Below are 23078 nucleotides of genomic sequence, written 5' to 3' on the forward strand. Positions count from 1 at the left end.
CATTAAATTAGGGTATCATTTCGCTTAACTTAATAGTCACCTGTGAAAAGCTTACACGGCCCTTTGTGGCCTATAAGTTTTTCGCGAAACTTTGCCTTCTCGAAGGGAGTCGGTAATGGATTTTTTCATATATATTTGAGGTGAGATATTAAATAACTTTTGCGTGGCGTTATTAGACTTTACGACGTCAAGCGATTCTTAAAGATGGCTGTATAAAATGTTTTCTTAAGTCTTGCGGTTATCTTTCCTAATAACTTTTAAATTAACAATATATATTTATGAAATAATCTTTATGGTAACGTTAACGGTATAAAGGCTTAATAAAAGCGAGTTATGGTACTAGCTAAAGGATGTTCCTGGGAAAATGCCTGTAGTTTTTATTCAAGCAATTACGAGGAAATTGGTCAACCAAATATGTAGGTCCGATCTAAAGGTAACTAAATATGATTTTAGTAGTGGCATATCCTCCTAAGGCTTAATGTCCTACCTAGTTCGATGAAATTTAAATCCTATTCAATTGGAACATAGTCGCTTTTGCTTTGTTTCGTTAAATTTTCCAACAACGCGAATTCAACTCTATTTCATACACTATAGGTTCAAATTTCAGTGGCAAATTTTGGATTTTTCATTTATACCTATGGCTGGGCCTTAGGAGGATATGAGTGTGTAAGCTTTGTTCGTGTCGTGTGTTCTACCTAGCAATGTGCAAGTTACAGAACATCCTCAAAATTTCCGAAATTTCTGGAAACTTTCATGACAAAATTCTCATGCAAGCTTCCACTTAGAAAGTTCCCGTTCAGATTAGGGATTATTGCTCAATGTTCGTAACTGTATTTCCTGAGGGCTTATGGCGCCCCCTATAGTTTATTTTACTTTTATTAATCTTTCTTTCTATTTTTCAGATCTCGCATGAAACCTGAAAGCTAGTACCGGACCCAGCCCATTCAAGGTAATAATAATAACATGAATATTTTAGATTCTATCAACTCTTAATAGTACGTACACTGGTTGGTCCTGGCCCATCCCATGACACAGGCAAGGGCAGCATCCGCTCGGTGTATAAATCGGTGGCCGATCGTAAAATCGGCCAGATCGTGAAATTCCTAGGCATATCATGAAACGCCGCCATTTCATGATATGCCTAAGATTTGCCAACGCATATCACGATGTGCTTTATCTGTCGGCGGCCACCAGATCATGAAATCCCTAGTAGCTATTAGGTAACGTAAATCTATTAATACGTCTAAAAATGTTAGCCAGTAAAAACGGATTTTTATGAGAGACATAGAGGTCCTTTTGAGACTTTAATGAAATGTAAGGGGTACACCGAGCGGATGCTGCCCTTGCCCGTGTCATGGGACGCACGCAGAGGCACTCGACAGGGTGTAAGGACTATTGAGATTTGATGGAATATGAGTTGATGGATGGATGGAAACTTAGGCACCTTAAGAGTGAAAACAAATTCCATTTTTTTAATAGCCCAAAAACCCTCACAAGAATTATATTCTCCCGTACTGAATCCTATAGTCTGTATCTTTAGGTATTTAAATAAAAGTAAACAAAATCTACCCTCAAATGGCTCCTTGCCAGTTGAGGGTAGATGAAAACATTACACGATCAAATAATGTAGGTTAAAGTCAGGTCGTTCAGTGACAGATCCAAGCGGTTTTGTATTTGGTTGGTTAACCAATAAATGTTATAACTACCCGAAAATTTACAAATTATTTGTTTACTTTTATTTAAATACCTAAAGATACAGAGTATAAGTATAGTGTACTATTGTACCTACATATATAGCTGTTATACAGGATGATTCATGAGACGTGAGCAGGGCTAATCCTGCACACTCAGTAACTGATAATTGATCGATCACCGTCGTATTTAGGAGAAACAACCACACTTTTTCCTATTTTTTAACTTTTTGGTGAGGGCAAATTTAATCCTCTACAATCATGGTCACCCTACAAGACCTAATTAATAAGCATAAAAGCTCTTTAATTTTTGATTACGAAGAAAATAAACTGTCAAACTTGAGTGAGATACGAGTTTTCAAAAGTAACCAGACCGCGATGACAGTGATGACATTCAATTTGACACAGAATATCGGTAGTTTAGTAATTCTAATTTTAGGGTGACCACGCATGTCGTAAATAAATTAATAACTTTTTTTTTCAACGTGACTAGAAAATTAACGTTAACGAAATGCGCAGTATTAGTCCTGCTCACGTCTCCTGAATCACCCTGTATATATTACCAACATCCTGACACTACACTTAGACCAAACTGCCTTCCCGAGAACATTAAAGTCTCCATTTCCGTCGTCTCAAGTTTACAGTCCAGCTTGTTAAATAAAATATTTGCAGTGACAATTAAACCGGAATTGTATTTCCCGTCCTTTAGGGTTCTTTACGGTCACACAAATTGTATTACGGGTTATTTGTCACAAAGTTTTATTATGTATAAAATCAGGGCGGTTTATAGAGTAGGCCCAAGATAACTTTGCATGCCATTTTACATGCAATCAGCAATCAATACATAGCGTACAATAGTAGCATACGATCAATAGCGTAACGTAAACTAATCTAGCCATGGGCGAAATCGCATCTGCGAGGCCCTTTATTTCACTATGCCCGAAGGGGCCTCGCGCGAGGACCCCTTGGGGCGCGAGAACGTGGGCGACGGCCTACTTCGCCCACGCCTAGCTACGCCACTGCATGCAATTAAAAAGTGCAGCAATGTCATCATTAATATAAATTTTGCTTTTGGTTAGACGGACTATATTCTTATCTTTGTGAAATACAGGGTGGTCCAAACCTTGACGTCTAAAATTTTTTTTTTAGATTCCTCACGTCGTGAGCTATCAGAATATACCCCAATGTATGTATTGTATGATAGCCGATTTTTCGTAGTTTTCGAGTTATGATTTTTTTAACTTTTGTTACGAAAATCCGGGGTTCCCATACAGGGTGGCTAACAAAATAACTGCATTCCCGTTGCCAGGGAGGTTTTGGGATTTACTGAGCAACTTTTACTATAGGAACAACACCGAGATCTCGAAAAAAAAAATATGGCTGTTTCATACATTTGTTGTTGGTCCATTTTCTATGGGAGGGTTAATTTTTTTTTTTCGCGATTCGGGGTTGGTCCCATAGTAAAAGTTACTCAGTATAATCCCAAAACCTCCCTGGCAACGGGAATGCAGTTATTTTTTAGCCATCCTCTATGGGAAACCCGGAATTGCAAAACAAAAGTTAAGAGCCAACAGGAGTGGTCATTCCGCCATACAAACGTAGTCCTCGTTTTCCTCCGTGGTTTTTGAAGCTAGAGCAATGATTTTTTCAACACAGATTAATATTGTCAATATCTGTGTCGGACCGTTTTGCTTTTTTTGATATTTTTGTTTTTTAAGGCGCTAGAGCCCTTCAAAAACGGCCAAAATGGCCTAATAGACTATGCCGCAATGAGAGGCGTGGTATTCAAAACTGATATCAATTAGCCAAAAAAGCAAAACGGTCCGACACAGATAATTTCATAATCATTTAGATTTCCAAATTTGGTTACGATTGGTTAAGTTTTGGGGGAGGAAAAAGAGGACTACGAAACCTCGATTTTTGTCATTTTTACGCAGGATTTTTCGCCTCAGCTGCAGTTGTCCCTATCGCACTAATTTTAGGGGCGGAGTCAAGTTTCTAAATACGTACACAGCCAGAAAAGTGATGGGCAATAGTCGACATTTAATGTCGATAATCTAGTGATGTAAGAAGTTATCGATAAACCGTCTTGTGTGAAAATATCTAGATCCTAAGATACAAGGGGTTTTGGGTTGAGAGTAGGGAACACATTTTTGTAGTTATGATATACAATCTATTATGAACTTTTTGATTCTAATATTTCAAATTAGAAATCAAAATCAAAAATATTTTATTGCATGGTTAAAATGGGTTAACAAAATTTTTAGGTACCTACAGGCACGCTTCGTAATTGTCGAGCAATTTAGGGTCCTAGCTGAATTGGTTGTTCCATACTTACTCGTGCTCTATGGAATGTCCAATTTAGCTAGAACCCTAAATGGCTCAACATGACGTTATCATGAATTCTTTATAAGTAAGTATCATAAGTAGGTACCCTACGTACAACACAAATGTCATAATTATTGTAATATTATAACCAGAAGTTTTGTAAACAACACGTAGGTATAACAAAAGGTATATAGTAGTATACCCTATAATGGACACGGAACCAGTAATGGGACAAAAAAACACAATTCCTCTAAAATAAGTATATAAAAGTAGTTTATAAGCACTGGATATATTTTTATCATAAATAAGAGTCCTAGAGCTGATTATGTTTGATTTTTTATTAAATTCGGTTTTTTTTTAAGAAATGTGCGTCAACCCAAAAGTTGTCGTGCCACTGAAAAAAATATCACTAAAAATTCTTAACAACTTCGCTAAGAGAGGTGAGTTAATTTATTAAATTTTAATTAATTAATACTTGATGAAAACTAGAATGTGTTTTGTTAATTGCATTTACCATGAGATAAGGTATACAACACACTATGTTGTGACTCCACAAATGTAAAAAAATAGTGGTATTTGGCCCAATCCCATTATAGGAGCTGTAAAACTGCATACCTCCTATGATGGGACAATTGACATAATGATGCTTGCCATGCCATAATTTCATGTTTTAAACAATACAGAAGTAAAATGTAGTTACGAAATATGTCAACCAGGAGGTATTCTCGGACTTAGGATAAATTAATATCGTTTTTCCAAACTTTTATTTAACTTGCCTTGTTAGTTAGTGTGGGTCAAATCTTGGTAGCTGAATTTGACCCACTTTTCAATTTCCGATTCAGTTGAAATTTTGTGTAAGTACGTAATTAAGTATGCAAATCGGATGATAATGCAATATTATGATAACATGGACTTGATCTGATGATGGAGACAGGAGGTGGCTATGGAAACTTTATCGCAATAAACCCTAACTAATTGTGTTTGGGTATATTAGAATTGTCTCGATGAATCTAATACAATAATAATTGGCTGTGGAAAGAAAAATACATTCAGCGATAAAAGCTTATACCAAAAATTTTTTTTTTTGCCATAACTTATTCCCCATTTCAAAATTTTATACTGATAGAGCAATGTCCATTATAGGGGGCCCATTACTGGATCCACGTCCATTACCGGAGGCCCATTACTGGAGCTTTGGTGTCCATGACTGGAGAAAAAAAGCATAGTTTTAATTTGTTAATTATGTGGAAACTCATTGCAGTATCTTTGATACAACACGCCTAAAACATGAAAGGCGGATAGGACTTTCATCTTTTAACACGCTAAGTGGAAGACCATTTACATGTACAAGGGAAATATCATAAATACTCCAAATTTCCTCTTAAATGTCCCATGACTGGTGCTGTTACTATACGTACTTACTTGAATAAAGGTAGATGAATTGCGTGCGGTCCAATAGGTAACCACAACCAGGGTTGGGCAGTATTTCAATTACATGTATTTGAAATACGTATTTGAAATACATTTTTGTATTTTGTATTTGTATTTCAAATACTACCTGGAAAAGTATTTTGTATTTGGTATTTCAAATACTGCACTCACATGTATTTTGTATTTTGTATTTCAAATACTTCAAGCATCAAAATACATTTCTACAAAATACATTTTATTAAATTCTATAATCCTAAAATGGAACGTTTATTTAAATATAATGTACGACTTGTACGAGGGCAAATACAATGCGCGAGCTATTCTGCGCGGAACTTTTCGTCAACAGCCAGGGTATAGGGTCATTGCAGTAGTTTCCGTCCATGCTCTAGTTTTAGACCACTTGACAGATTAGCAAATAATATATTTCATTTTTAATTTACTACTTGCGAAATATAATTTTGATATGTAGACATATATACAGGTTGTTCTAGCCATTGGACAAAGCCGAAATGTATATATGCATTAGGGTATTTAGAACCAGTATACAAAGTATCATAACAATCGGTGTAGCGGTTACGAAGAAATTAACAAATTACGTTTTTTTTACTTTGGAGCAGCCTGTATGTGTTAGTAGCTCCTGAGGTAATAAATAGTATGAAACCTTCTTCGACCGTTTTGATTATCTTTTTTATTTATGACATTAATAAGATTCTGTCTTTTGACAAATGGCATCATTGCCGCACATTTTCAAACAAATTGTCAAAAGCACTGCCAATGATTAATACAGTATGTTTCTTTTTGTTGTCGATTATTGGAAATAACTTTTGTTTGATAATTTATTTTTTTATCTTTTGTTCTAATTAAAAAAATATTACCGTTAGAGCATTACTGAGAAGTAACCGTACGTGGGATTTCAGGGTTAGTCCAATGGCTAAGGTCAGCCTGTATATATTGTTTCGGCATTAAGGATTGAAATCAGTCCAAATTTGTGCAGCAATGTAGGGTTATATTCAAATTTCGTCAAGTGGACGAAAACTAGAGCTGGACGAAAACTAGCGCAATGACCCTATAAGTTTTTAGGAAAGGATATTCGTTAAAAAAACTAAATGACTAAACAAAAAAATTTAAAGGTAAGGTCACTGTGGGTAAGTCCGTCTACAAGGCAAGTCCGTCAACACGTTATAACTTTTGAATTTGAAGGCGTATGCGACTTTGGAGTCCAGTCGATTAACCAGTTTTTCGCGCTAGTTCCGTCTCTGTAAAACAGATGGCGCTGTGACAACTAACTTCAGTGCAATCCGCCTCAATAAGTCATTTCGTGTTTTGAACTCGAAGTCATAGTGCGACAGCCGGTCGAAAAAACATTGTTAAAAATAGTTTTTGAAAAGATTGTGCATCAGAAAGTAACTACGTAGGTAGCATAGGAACCAGCTGTCTCTATTCTAGTTTTAAAATATCAGAAATTAGCTTAGTTTTGTAATTATACGTTCTACAATTTATCATATTAAAATTTGACTAAGTTGGAAAGTCCGTCTATTATGTTCAAGGCAAGTCCGTCATATGCCGGACTTTCGTTAAATCAGAGATTACCAACTATTTTTACGATTTTAATATTATAACGATTTGATAAGGTATCAAAAAATCCTCCAGACTTTGCGCATGATGTTACTTTATTAAATTTTGATCTCAGTATATTAAAAGAAACGATTAAAATTCATTTTAAAATAACTATTGATCTAATGTATTTTGTAATTTGTATTTGAAATACGTGGAAGCCAGTATTTTGCCCAACCCTGACCACAACTCACGGAGTCCAAAACAATAAGCTGATCAGCAAAGTCAAGTAAACAAAGCCAAGTCACAGTAGTAGAAAGATTATCGAGTTCCGTAAACGTAAGCCGGGTCAAAAAATTCAATCGCAACACAGTAAGTAATAAGTGAACGCCTCGTCGCAGTAACGCACGAAAAATGACATTGCAAATTGTCGGCAATGAGGCGCGCGCGGGTGCAAGCGTACGCATCTGTGTGCGTGCATTACACACACAAATACAGTCTCTCACGCCCCGTCAGAGCGACGGGTATATTCAGCTTGAAATCTCAAAATTGACTTTTAGCTCAGCTCCCGTTTCGTCTTAAAAGTTAAAAAAATCATAACTCGAAAACTAGGTACGAAAAATCGGCTTACATACATGGGGTATATTCTGATAGCCAACGACGTGAGGAATCTAAAAAAAATTTTGGACGTCAAGGTTTGGACCACCTGTATAGTAGGTACCTCAGCAGCTGCTTAAAGGCGACATTTGTAATCATTCGTTACTGCTGCAGACTGCATTGCTGATCATTATGACGCTACAAATCAACGAGATGATCTCAAAACATGGGAGATTATGACATCGAATTTAGAAATGACACTTACTTTGCGCGCGTGCTGGCAGCCAGGCCGATACGGATGCCGCTGCCAGTGCGCGTCTATTAGAGTCTGTGCGGAAAGAGAAGAGTCGTAGAATGTATAGGACCCCATACATTCCACGACTCATAAATTCTCTTTCCGCACAGACCTTATATGTATAGAATTTTCTCGGTTCTGCGTTGTCAATAAGCAACAAATGTTTATACGACAACGGTTTCACTCACTTGAATTTTTAGTCGCTATTCCCATACAACCATTTCCAGTCGCCGTTACGACGCCGTGTTGACACATCTTGTGTCGACACCGTCTGTTTCGGTCACAATTCCAGTCGCAGAGTCGTCGCCGTGTCGACACAGTTACCAGAAATGGGGAAGGGTCGACACATGACACAAAGTGACATAAAGTGTGGTCGCCGTGTGCACACATTGTTTCGGGTTTGCGACTACTTTATGCCAAAATCATTCGTTCATTCGTTCATTTTGTTCCTGTCAAATGGAAACTGTCAGATGGAAAAATACTTAAATAAAAATAAGTGACATTAATACGCCATCTCTAAAACGGATTACAAGACGTAATTATATATTGTTTGCATTTATATTACAATATGACTTAAATTATTATGGGGAATTAAACTGCTCGAGTGATTTGATAAACTAAGTGTAATATAATCAACGCGCCACCACATTGTTTTAGTTTAGCCGGAAATGAAATTGTTTACTTCTCAGTGCCTGTGTTCATAACTATATTATTTGAAGCATTTTTAGTACTTCGATGCGTATACTATACTTAAATAACAGAAATAACGCTTTACATACTACGAAACTTGTTAATTATGATGTATAAATATGGTTTAAGGCTGAGAAATATTGCAGTCACAAAGTAGTTGCAATGTTTCGACTTTGTGTCGACTCTGTGTTGACACATGACACGCGCTGTCAAAAGTAATAACAAAGTTACTGGTATGTTACTGGATTTGCAAAATGGCTCCTTGTGTTGATTTGTTTTCAGATATTCTCAAAGTGTAAAAATGCCGTGGTCAGAGATGGGCATTAATCGATTAACTGTTTATTCGACTAATTAATGGAATAAAAAAAGTTAATTCTCAAATTTTAATCGCGATTAGTTTAGTCGACCTAACATAGATTGAAATTGAATTAATCTGAATATTAATCGAATAAATTATCGATTAAATCTCGATTGAAAGTTGACAGGGGGCCATTTTTGTACGTAAAAATAATAGAAATGTCTTGCATGCAGATGGTAGCAAAACACTTTGTCATAAAAGTCGAGATGGGTGTCGATATATAGGTTTTAGGGAGTGCCGATTTCGAAAATAATGACCATTTTGGAATCCGAAATGGCGGCCATGCACTGTGTCATAAAAGTCGTCATGGATGTCGTTTTATACGTTTTAGGGGGCTCCAATTTTGAAAATGATGACCATTTTGGAATCCAAAATGGCGGCCATGCACTATGCCATAAAAGTCGTCATGGGTGTCGTTTTATAGGTTTTAGGGGGCGCAGATTTCGAAAATGATAACCATTTTGGATTCCAAGATGGCGGCCATGCACTATGTCATAAAAGTCGTCATGGATGTCATTTTATAGGTTTTAGGGGGCGCAGATTTCGAAAATTATGACTATTTTGGATTCCACTTTTATGACATAATACGTAGCCGCCATCTTGGATTATAAAATGATCATCGTTTTCGAATTCTGCACTCCCTAAAACCTATAAATCGACATCCGTGACGACGCAAGTTATCTTTATTTTCAGATCTAACAAATTGCTACAGAATACAAAGGACAAAAAAGAAGCGAGGAGGTAATGAAACAAGCAAAAATACAGATGATTCCTGGACGCAATTGGGTGATTCTTAAATTGTGTCCAGATTTTTTTTGTCATAAAAGTTTATATTTTTCACATATTACTCTCACAAGTTCCTTGACATTTCGACCTTGTAATTTTTTAAGTAAATGTTTTTGTTTATCTATGAGGATCTCACTAGAATAGTATAATCAAGGTATGTTTATATTTGATGAATGAAATAGTAAGGCAAAAAAAAAATATATTTGTGTCTTATATTCCTGCCGAAGACTTTTATTTTACCTTTTCCTTCTACACAAGTTTGGCCAAGTAATAAGAATTTAGGGCTCTCAATTTTATTTTGACTTCTACAACAGTAAAGCTACGAGGCCATGTTTGGTATCGTTTTCGTATAAATTCGCAGTACCAAATTTAGTTAAGGTATCACATTGACACCATTCCGAAGTAAAAACATATAAACTTATTAAAATACTTTCTTTTAAACTCCTCTTCACGCTTAAACTGCTGAACAGTTTTAATTTAAATTTGGTACACATATATTTTGAGTCCCGAGACAGGATATAATAAGTTATCTCAAAAATCATCCTTTAAAGGTGTGAAATGAGGTGTAGGGGGGAATTCAGAATTGACTTCTTGAAGTTAATACTGTTTAAGTTTAGGTTTGAAGTCATGTTTTTTCATCATTTTTAACTAAATCAAAGATGTAGACCATCCCAAATTTCATATAAATCGGTTCAGCTGTTATTGATTTCCCGTACAAATTTCCACGCCACTTTTCACACCTTCAAAAGATGATTTTGGTTATAAGATCTATCCTATGTCCTGTTCCGGGACGCAAACTATTTCTATACCAAATTTCAACGAAATCGGTTCAGCGGTTAAGCGTCAAGTGCGAGTCGGACTCGCGTATTAAGGGTTCCGTACATTAAGTCCGACTCGCGCTTGACTGCACATTTCTAATAGGTTTTCCTGTCATCTATAGGTAAAGAACTATTTTGTGTATTCAGACGGACATACATACAGACGCACGAGTGGTCCTATAAGGGTTCCGTTTTTTCCTTTTGAGGTACGGAACCCTAAAAAGATTTATTTTTATTTTGTGGAATGGTGTCAATGTGATATCTTAAATGGATTCAGCACCCCAGATTTATACGAAAACGATACCAAACACGGCCTAGCACCTTCACTGATATAGATATATCAAGATAAAATTGAGAGCCCTAAATAAACTTTCAAGAGCGGATATCTCAAAAACTATTCAACATATCGAAAAAATTGACTGAATAAACTTGTAACAAATTAAATTAACTTTCATTTTGTATAAGTGGCCATGTCGCTGAGATGCATAGTTTCCGAGATATAATCGAAAAACGGGAAAATGGGACCTTCAAAGCCCCCTCTCTCCCCCCCGCTCAAGGGCTACGGCCGGGGACTTTTGATATGTTCACCTCCTAACTTGTCAAACCGAGTTACGGAGTCAAAAATTGTGTTCCGAGCATTTCCCTCTACAACTTTTGGAGCATTCGTTGCCTGACCTAAGTAGCTTATTGAATTTCTTTAAAAACTTTTCTGTAAAAGGTTGACGGGTGTTGGGTGTTTATATGGTTTCGGTCGATTATTATCATTTGCATTGCCCATGATGACTTACTAGAATTACGAGCACACGAGACACTAATAGTAGTTTGACAAACCTTGGTTTTCAAGAGGTATTTTATATTGACATTTGCTGTCACAAATTTGCTGTCAGATTTAGTCGCAAACCGCACGCAAAGTGCACACAAATGTGTCGACACCTTGTTACGGAAAAGTGTAGACACGGCGACGACACTTTGTTTCGAAACAATTCTAGACACATTGTGTGGACTCTGTTACGACACATCTGACATTTAGTTACCACTTTGTGATTCTGCGACTGGAATGGTTATATGGGTTGGCGACATGTTTCGGGCCCGTCGGAAACCGGAAAGCGGAAACCTTGGGGCGTTGTCGTATAAACATTTTAAAATATGTCTCACGAAAGTTTAATATCGAGCGACAAATGTTTGGTTTGCATTTCACATCTTTTGTAAATTATGTGCGGAGATAGCTATAGTTATGTATTTGTAAACATTATATGTTTTTTCCATGTGCTTGTGTATCTAGTTGTATTAAATACTGTACAGCGAAAGATTTACGGGTTTTCATTCATCATCGGTGGCCCGATAGCCTACTTTACCATTTGGTTATAGGAAGCGTGTTACCACATACAATAGATAACTATTATCTACCTATACACTGCGTGTGGTCGCCTATTGTTGATTCCTATAGAGTCTTAGACATAACAACTGGAGACGCCTAGTCTGTAATTTTCTGTACAAAACAGTCTGCCGATTTTTACGGGGGAGGGGCACGTCAAATGTATGGCTATTTGTACGTAACATACAAATAGCCATGTCAGAACGTCAGTCCATACAATAAGTATGACCATTGGGTGAGGTTTTCGAGAGCTCTTAAAAGTGACCGGTTGTTATAAGTAAGTAGAATACGGCCGTACTCAACAAAACAACAAAAACAGTACTACCACAAAGCTTAAAATATCTAAATAATAACCTCCTTCAATTTATTATCATATCCCAATCCCATCCACTTATTCAGTTAAAAAAATAACCAAGCGTATACGTGAGTCACTTACAAACCGCACCAACGTGAAAACCTAACGCGGAAATAAATTTATTTCATCACAATGTATAAATAATTCAGAGGTTTTCGGGATATATCGAAGTGAAATATGGTGGCTAAGATCTCGGCGAAAATAAATAGAATTCGACCCTCGTTTTTTAGGGTACCGTCTGTTTTATGGACCACATTAAGAGAGTTTACGATGATTTGATTTACGGATAAGTTTCGAATAAACTAAGAGATAACATTTAGTTCATCCATTAAAGCAAGGTAGACTAGCAAGAACTTGCATGCAATTTTCATTACATTTGGTATCTGACAAAACTTTTCAATGCAGTCAGATGCAGCCTTTATGTCCTGAATACTTTATTTTCGTGGAATTCTCTATGTGAACGGGAGAGTGTCACATTTGCATGGATTCTTAAAATAGGATAAAAGAGCATACCTAATAGTTTTATGTGCGTATGTATGCACAATCAGCAAAAGTATTAGTCGTCAATTTGACATAATATTCTCGCAAACTTTATATTAAAGCTCTTAAAACTGCTCAATAGTATCATCCTACTTTTAGGTAAACGTACCATGTCCAAAGCTCGAAATCTCCTTAACGTCCGGATCAAATCCGGTAGCAGAGGTTGTAATATCACACGGCGAAACCCGACTCACTGACGTATGTATAATCCATCAGCTATCGAGGTGTGGGTCGTAATTTTATACCTCGAATAGGACAAAGGTGTTTGTCTCACTAGTGATAGCATGAAGAACAAAAGAGACTAAGATTGACAGAAATTCTAATAGGGAATATTACGCAAAACTCTGCGTAGAGGGCATCCATAGGCCAATCACGTGGCCTACCGTGAAACACGACAATAGAAAGTTCGGTTTCTGCCTCTCTATCACTCTTGCCTATTCGATCGATAGAGAGGCAGATAAAGAAATTTCGATTTTCGCGTTTCGCGGTAGTCCACCCTGTCCACCTGTAAACAAACCGCCTTGATGCATCAATGTCATAGTGAAAACTTGTCAAAAAACTGTTTAAGGCCTAGTATGTTTAAGTTACTCTATGGTTTACTAAACAAATTAGTGCTGCACTCTGGCGGCAGAACATTGCAGTAATACTCCCTATTATGGTATTTTTTCTAACACTCATAATTATACCAAAATATTGTAAGTAGTTTAGGTATCGTATTATACATATACATATACAACACATACACTAACAATTGGCCAAATAATATTTCCAAGCCTTCTGTTAGTTATTGAGGATGACTCACGCTAGACCGGGCCGAGCCCGGGCCGAGGCGTCCGACATGTCATTTTCTATGACGGCTGATCGGTGATCACGTGATACTTTCCATAGAAAAGGAAGCGCCGGAAGCTCCGGCCCGGCCCCGTTCCGGTTTAGCGTGAGTCATCCTTTACCCTACCATCCGGCGCCGACCTAACTCCCATTGTTTACTTGTTTAAGTGTATATATAATTATAGATATTTTTAATTAATTTAGTATTATTTCTGTGTTTATATTTTTATGTTTATTTTCAATAAAAGTTCATTGTTATTCGAAAGGTTCCAAAGGGTAACCTTACCACCTAATCTGACCTGTTATGTTTTTTTTTCCAACCAAAATACATTTTTTTGCTGACCATTTAATTACTTCCCATATAAATAATTTAGGTATATTATACATACAGAACCCTGTCACATTACCGCTGTCCGCGCATGTCCCGTCCTTATCGCTCTCGGCGGATTTACGAGCCCACACGAGCTAGGACGGATTTATTGCAGTTATTGTCTGATTTATACCGATATGACAGTCTGTCCGTCATTTGCATTGGGTCAGATTTGGACCTCATTTGTCTAATGTTCGGGAAATATAAATAAAGTACCTGGGAGACCGAGCTTCGCTCGGAAAACATATAAAAACTCAGATATGCACGTTTTCCCAGAGATAAGACCTAGCTAAATCGATTTTTCGCCCTCGAAGCCCCTATATGGCAAATTTCATCGAAATCGTTAGAGCCGTTTCCGAAACCCCGAAATATATATTTATATAAACAAGAATTGCTCGTTTAAAGGTATTCGATAGATAGATAGATACTCAATTTGTGTGATAATATCCTACAATATTTAAGTCATTTGCATTGGGTAAGATTTGGACCTCATTTGTCTAATGTTCGGGAAGGGATCCTTTTAATTTACCGAAACTTTTATGACCAAATTTCGTTTCCCAACCAAATTTTACCAACTGCACGTTTGTCAACTCAATCTTTCCCATATAAACATTTGACAAACTTAAAATCCGACAAATGATAATTTCCCAAACTGTTACTTTGCTACTTTTATAAGACCAACTGTTTTCTTCCCAGATGTTTTACTTGGACTATAAATGTTCGCTCAAATTTATTATTGTCAAATAAATCATCGGACAACATTATTTTGTCCAAAAATATCTTTATTTAAAAAATGTTTGTTCAAATAAATGTAGGTATTGCAAAACCACTATTTCACAAATTATGTCTATTCAATACATTATGTTATTAAAAATGTGTTACGGCTAGGTTAGGTAAAGGCTACAAATATAATGACGACCAAAAAATACTTTGGTATCCTATGGGATATGAAAAACTGGCAAAAATATTTCGGTAATCCATTAGTAACCTGTTTGAACCACTATTTAACCACCACACCACAACACTAGTTAAGTGGGTTAGGTTAGCACTGAGACCCTTACAGAAACGAAATTCTACTAGAAAAGTGGGTTAGGTTAGGTTTGAACTACGACCCTTACAGAAATGAAATGCTACTAGAAAAACGGGTTAGGTTAGGTTTGAACTGCGACCCTACAGAAAAGAAATGCTACTAGAAAAGTGGGTTAGGTTAGGTTTGAACAGCGACCCTTACAGAAAAGAAATGCTACTAGAAAAGTGGGTTAGGTTAGGTTTGAACTGCGACCCTTACAGAAACGAAATGCTACTATAAATGTGGATTAGGTTAGGGTTGAACTGCGACCCATACAGAAACGAAATGCTACTAGAAAAGTGGGTTAGGTTAGGTTTGAACTGCGACCCTTACAGAAACGAAATTCTACTAGAAAAGTGGGTTAGGTTAGGTTTGAACTGCGACCCTTACAGAAAAGAAATGCTACTAGAAAAGTGGGTTAGGTTAGGTTTGGACTGCGACCCTTACAGAAACGAAATGCTACTAGAAAAGTGGGTTAGGTTAGGTTAGAACTGCGACTGTTACAGAAATGAAATGCTACTAGAAAAAGGTATTTAAGGTAGGTATTAAATAAATAAAAAAATGTGAAATAATAATTGGCAATTTTTTTTTTATTACTGTTACATTTGTCATGTTTTGTTATGGTTTTTGTATTCTTTGGCAAAATAAATGTTCTTAAAGTAAGGAAATGACAAAATATTTTTTTGCATATCGTTCTCTTGCAAAATATTTTTATGCGACTTGTTTAGTTGGGAAATGATTAGTTGGCTTTTATATTTTTGGGATAAATTGTTTGGGATATGAAAAAATGGCAAAAATATTTCGGTAATCCATTAGTAACCCGTTCGGGAAATATAAATAAAGTACCTGGGAGACCGAGCTTCGCTCGGAAAACATATAAAAACTCAGATATGCACGTTTTCCCAGAGATAAGACCTAGCTAAATCGATTTTTCGCCCTCGAAGCCCCTATATGGCAAATTTCATCGAAATCGTTAGAGCCGTTTCCGAAACCCCGAAATATATATTTATATAAACAAGAATTGCTCGTTTAAAGGTATTCGATAGATAGATAGATACTCAATTTGTGTGATAATATCCTACAATATTTAAGTCTCACAGTTTATCTTGTCAAAAAAGTGCAGGCCGTTTTTCGAGACATGCGTCGCTTAATGACATAGTCCGTCGGTCTCTTGCCACCATCAATGTGCCTGCTCTTCTTGAGCCGACTGGCATTATCAGAGATGATGGCAAGAGGCCCGATGGAGTGTCCTTAGTTCCTTGGAGCTTGGGACGGATGTTGGTGTGGGATGCTACCTGCGTAGACACACTGGCACCGTCCCACCTCCAACGGACTACTGTAAAAGCGGGCGGAGCGGCGGAAAGCGCCGAAATTCTAAAACGTAACAAATATAAGAGCCTCGGTAGAGAGTACCATTTTGTACCATTTGGAGTTGAAACTCTAGGTCCATGGGGCCCCAGCGCGCATAAGTTGTTCGCAGAAATCGCGAAGCGTCTGGTTGACGTAACTGGTGACCGAAGAGCTGGCGGCTACCTCGCACAACGTATCAGCATTGCGATACAGCGAGGAAATGCCGCCAGCATCCTTGGTACAATGCCTCAAGGGCCTATTTTAGATTTAAGCTAGTTATTAATTTAGTTTAGTAGTACCACTGTATATATATTGTATGTAAATAAATGATTAAAAATTAGTCTCACAGTACCTAAGCTCAATAAGGCTTGTGTTGTGGGTACTTAGACAACGATATTATGTTATTTATAAATATACATACTTAAATACATAGAAAATACCCACGGAACAAATATCTGCGCTCATCGCACAAATAAATGCCCTTACCAGGATTTGAACCCGGGACCATCGGCTTTATAGGCAGGGTAGTGAGTGGGTAGAGCCACTAGGCTAGACAGGTCGTTAAATTTTCCTCAAAGCTTGGTATTAGGTGGAAATTTGATTAAGACCAAACTAACTTTGCACAGCCTTGCATACTCGTACATACCCCTATACACTCCATACTTACTCCAGGCAAAGCCACGACACACAAGCTAGTCATCCTGTCGATCAGCTGTTTATTCCTGCAGTCGGGAAGAAGACCAACGCCAGGAAGTCTACGCGATATAGCAATTGGCATGAAAACTTAGCGTGGTTGATTCGTGCCCTACAGTACAGTCACCTGCAATAATATGTTACTCTTCGAAGGCCGCAAAAATATGTGACACGCTCTTATGGCTCTACGAATAAGATCGTGTCAGATATTTTTGCGGCCTTCGTTGTGTAACATATTATTGCAGGTGACTGTATAACAACTTACAAAATAGGCTAACAAGATGAAAAGAAAAAGATATCTGGGAAGTAGGTAGAGTCAGACTAAGAAAAGTCTGCAGCGATTTTGATAGCACTCGCAGTGCAAGTGTTATTTATACGTCATAATCTCATAGAAGTTTGACGTTTAAAATAACACTTGCACTCGTGTGCTATCAAAATCGCTGCAGACTCTCGGTCTAACTCTAATAGTTCCTTTTCAACTCTTTAAAACCCTGCATTAATTTCGTAGCAAAGCTTACTGAAACTAAACGTCAAATTTAGAAACCGCATTTAAGTGACCTATTTATATTTATAAATATACCGAGAACCGACAATTAAGGGTTTGCCCGAGGCTCAAAGAACGGCAGGGCTAATTAAAAAATTAAAACGCTTTTACAACATACATTAACCATGACCCGAGCCAGCCGGGCATGTAAATGCCTGGATGGGACTTTAAAATTAAACTTTAAATTTAAACTCGAAGCCAAAGAGATATTGATTATAAGCGGACCTCGTAAATTTCATAGCATTTTTGGTGCGGCGGAGTGGTGTTAACGGAATTGATATAAAACTATAAACAATTTCAACCCTAATGATTCATTAGCGTTATTTACATTAATGCTAACCTTAATTTACCATTTCAGTTGGAATTATCTATGATGTTAGCTATGTGAATGATTATTAGAAATTACGGCGCGATTCGGGAAATGAATTAGAGATTCACTAGATATGAAATAGTAAAGATATGTGACGTTCCACGGCAAAAGGTACCATTGCCCCGGCTGAATATTGGAGCGGACGTTAATAAGAGCGTAAGCGCCAGCCGCTATAAGGTACCTTTTGCCGTGGAACGTACATATCTTTACTATTTCATATCTAGTGAATCTCTAAATCATTTCCCGAATCGCGCCGTTAGAGATCAGAGAGACCCACTTCCCGATTTCCGACTGAGCTGAAATTTTGCATACATATGTAAAAGGATGACAATGCAATGTTATGACGACATGGAGCTAATCTGATGACGTAGACAAGAGGTGGCCATGGGAACTCCGTGATAAAACAACGCAAACTAATTGTGTTTGGGGTTATAAGAATTGTCTCGAGTGTTAGTTGCTTGTGGAAAGAAGAAGAAGAAGAAATACATTTATTATAACGCCAATGAAAAAAACCGGACAAGTGCGAGTCGGACTCGCCCACCGAGCGAGGGTTCCGTATTTTTTAGTATTTGTTGTTATAGCGGCAACAGAAATACATCATCTGTGAAAATTTCAACTGCCTAGCTATCACGGTTCATGAGATACAGCCTGGTGACAGACGGACGGACGGACGAACGGAGAGCGGAGTCTTAGTAATAGGGTCCCGTTTTTACCCTTTGGGTACGGAACCCTAAAAAAGAAAGGAATGGAAGGTACCACAAAATTATTGTTTTATATGTAGGTAATTATGTGTGTGATTTACTATTAATAATTGTGATATATTTTTATGATGTGACGTGTAAAATTATTATTTTATAAATAAATTAATTAAATTAATTAAATTAAATGCAGACATAAAAGACATTTGGACTCTAAAATAGGATCTCCACTCAGCATAATGCCGTGGCAAAGAAAAGTACAGTCAGCGATAAAGCTTGTACCAAAAATTAAATGATTGCTAAATACGTTTATACAGACTTTTATAGCTATTCTAGTAAGAACCTTCTAATAAGTGAAGTAAAGTATACTTCACTTATTCTGGGGCATGACCCAGTTACATCAAACGAATCTAACTAGGTCAGATACAATTAGTGTGTTTATACATACATAATTGATACTAAACGCAAACTGAACCCAGTTGCAAATCTTCCCCGATCCATTAGTTCACAAAAGAGACACCTGCGCTGCGGGCGCTAGAGCGATCTATACGTGATACGTTTGTATAAAGAACACGTAATTGCTTATTCATGTTTCAATTAAGGTCGTAATTGCTGGTTGTTACATGTATCCCTTGTAAGAGCTGTTACGCACTGTCGACTTGTTGCCGGCGACTCAGTTGATGGCGACTGTGATTTTATATAGTTTATATGGGCGATTACGCACTTACTCCGGTCGCTCGGCCGACTCGTTGACTCGCTGCGTAGTGGTCGTACAAGCGACTGCTGGTTGCCGGCGACCATTGAAAACACGGGTTCTTATGGAAAAAATATAGAAGCGTTCACACTGCGAGCAACTGTCGAGACGTCTATGTATTAGGGAGTGCTCCCGGTACTGCTTTTCTATACAAATACAGTACCGGAACCGGGAATTCCCGGTTCTCGCCATACAAACTCAGTACCGGGAGCATTCCCTATATGTATCCGTCTCTCTCTGAACATAGTTGTGAAAAACATAATAGTTGTGATGCTTGCGCTCGGCTTGGTCTCCTGGCACTAGTTGCCTATGTTTTGGTCGCCGAGAGACCAAGTCGTCGGCGACTAGTCGACAGTGCGTTACGGCTCTAAGGACAGAGGACTGATTCATTGTAAAAGGTTTTACGTTGAATTCAAATTTGTAAAGAGTCATGAATTAATTGCAGAAATTCTGTTACGTATGTTATTTTATTTAATTATCATTAGTGAATATAATTTATTTGAGATTAGATTAAGACTAATTTCTTGCAGGTCAGCCCCTATTCAGTAATCCTGTATACTATAAGTATGGGTTAAAAATACGGTCTAATAATGTATCCCAAAAATACGTTTGCAAAGATTTTTTCGGAATATTTTTCTTACTTACACAATTACTACATCCTTTTTAGTATACCTAGGCTTTTCTAAAATCAAGTGCGCCATAGTCAATCTATGGCGAACTTGGTCTTAGAAATCGGGCAGGCTATAATAAAAAATATTTACCAGCCAAAAAGCTAGTTCCTTGCCAAAACAATCTCTAAATATTCCTTAAAACGAAGTTTATTAATTTAAAACGACAGGCACACAGCATTTTTAAAAAGCAAACATTGAAGTGCTTACCCCAAAAAGACGCACATAATGAATAGCAACTCGTGTACTGTTCTCGAACTTTCCAACACACGCTCTTTGCCAAGTCAAAGGGTTTCCAGGAAAATTATATGCAAGTTAAATATGATGAACTTGCGTTGTGATACGCGGAGGTGCGGCGGCTGTCATACAAACTTTTTTGAAGATCTTTTTTTTTAATTGCGGCAGAATAACGTAATTTACTTCAGATGTAGTACATAATTATTTTCCATCGTATTTTCACGGAAACGTACGAACGTGTATTGCTATTTCAGTCAGTCTCGGTACAAAAAGTACTGAGGTTGACTGAAGTAGCATGACAAATACGAACGTTTCCGAGAAAATACGATGGAATATAATTATGCACTACATCTGTACTTATATCTATGCTTGTTGTTTTGTACATTCTTACAAGTTAGTACAATCTTTTAATACATTTGTTCTTAAGCTTCGATTTTCCATTGCTGACAAATTTATTTTCCAGACAATACCTTTGTGGGCACTCTATAGGCCTTTTTGGTAAAAGTACCCACGGCTTTTTCACGAAATTTTTGGTTTACCGAAAAACTCAGACTCGGTGTAGCCATTAGATAGGGGGAGTCCGAGAAACTTGGACCATATCATTAAAAAAAGTTCCAATATCAAAATACATGCATGCTAACAAATAAATACTTTTATTTTGGCACTAGTCTTCCGCCAGGGCAAATCTCTCAGACTATATCGGTTTATATTTTATTAATTGCTGAGTGATGCATGTTTTCTATATGCATTTAAATTCGACTAGTCTATTACCCACAACACAATCCTTTTTGAACATAATGTGGAGCTAATATGATTAGTACTTACCTATGATTGTTCTCTTTTTTTTTAAACATCCCATTTGTTAATTTTAATATTGTTGAAATTGTAACATAAAATGTCTAACATTGTAACATTACTTTACGCTTGTAATCGGGAAGGAACTGGCTCTTGAGACACAGGGAAACCTGCTTTGAGAGCCAGGTACCAATGTTATGTAACAACTCAGAGTTGCAATAAAGGTTATTTTTATTTTTTTTATTTGTGTGAGCTAACGGCCTCGGCGTGTGTTTAATAATTATTCATGTATCAACATTGGGTATAGCGCACGGCAAAATTGTGGGGATTATTATATTTATAAGCTGCAGCACAGTCGGTTGCTTATTACTGTCAGTATTTATGTACATACATATAGGTACACTTTCATGGAATGTAGCTACATTCGCTGTTACTGTTTTAATCCTAACTGTACAATCCGTCTGTACAATCTGACAGTACTATCAACTATCACTACGTATCTGACGAATAATTTAAAAATGTAAGTCCCTTTTCGTCGGGTCGTTGCACAATTTGATATTTTGCTGGGAAATCAGTTAGCCGCGAACACGACCAGTGAAACCTGTGTCGAAACGTCGGTAAATAAAGGTAATAAAATAAATTCGCGATAGACCCGTCTATAAATGTGAGTTAATAAACGTAAGTCTCTTTCACAATAAAGAGTGGTTGATAATAATTTAATAAAAGCATTTTTACATTACCAAGTCGAAACTCGTGTACGCTTCAAATTTTAATTTCTCCCGGGAATCATAGAAATTCAAAAGCCTGCCTTGTTAAGGCTTTTAAAGAATTTTTATATAGCTTTTAGACCGCCAGCCAGAAACAGATTTTTATTAACGCGTTTTTCTTGATAGGCGACAACTTATTCATTGTAAGGTGACGTATAGTCCGACAAGTGATTGTAGATTATTGAGGATTGTAAATTATTGAGGGCGCCACTTCCTTCGTAACTGTCACATTTTTGACGTAAAATGCTTAAACATGGCATCAATTTAGTATGGAAATTATTTAGTTTCATTTTGTTTAATATCTACTATTTTATGTCGCACTATATATATGAGTATATCACGAATTTACATAATTATTTATAATTATTATTTTGTTCACCAAAACAAATATTTTTGTATATTTATAATTTATTGGTCAACACTTAAACTAATAACGCATAAACAGATAGTCCCCTTACGGCTAGCCTGCCAAAAGTGAAGCCGAAACACGATCGATGTGTGCGTGGAACGCTCGTGTTTTACGCTCAGCAAGACACACACATATACAAAAACGTGTTGCCAGTATATAAATATTTCCCTCAAAATGGGGGATTTAACAACATCCTTAACACTTGGTTATTAATAATTTGTGTGTAGACTGTAGATTTAATAGCAAAAGCTTTTTGTGTTTATTTAAGGAATTTTGCATTTCTGTCCTTTGTGAAATAAGGTTTAAATAAAAAAATTGAGACATTTTTACAATTTTTTATTTAAAATGTGCATAAAATTACTACATAATTGAAAATGAAATAATGAAATATTTAAAAATATATAATTTTTATATAATTATACAAGGAACTTCAATTAAGCGTATTCATTTTAGAATGTAAGCGTCATATCCCATTTTGAGGAAAAAATATTCACTACACTGGCAACATTTATAAGAAATGGCGGCTGACGAAACATTGGATTTTTATAGTTACGATTACGTAAAAATATCACATTAAACTCTATACTTCCGCGTGAAATGTAACGTAAGTCGGTTTGTTTTTATGATATGATGCGTTGTGACACCCATTCAATGCACAAACAACCATTTTTCCTGTGTTTTTGATTTTTAAACGAGAGGTGTACACAA

General features: G+C 36.7%; 1 protein-coding gene across 2 annotated transcripts in view; it reads left to right on the forward strand.

Annotated features, from left to right (window-relative positions):
* Positions 1–902: 902 nt before the first annotated feature.
* LOC134797411 (Ig-like and fibronectin type-III domain-containing protein 2) overlaps positions 903–23078 on the forward strand; it is a 110571-nt gene continuing 88395 nt past the window's right edge. For both annotated transcript variants that reach the window (XM_063769633.1, XM_063769634.1), the window contains exon 1: positions 903–949. The gene's annotated coding sequence lies outside the window, so the exon portion shown is untranslated. The remainder of the gene's footprint in view (positions 950–23078) is intronic.

The sequence above is a fragment of the Cydia splendana genome, chromosome 15 (assembly GCF_910591565.1).
Source record: "Cydia splendana chromosome 15, ilCydSple1.2, whole genome shotgun sequence".
Classification (NCBI taxonomy): domain Eukaryota; kingdom Metazoa; phylum Arthropoda; class Insecta; order Lepidoptera; family Tortricidae; genus Cydia; species Cydia splendana.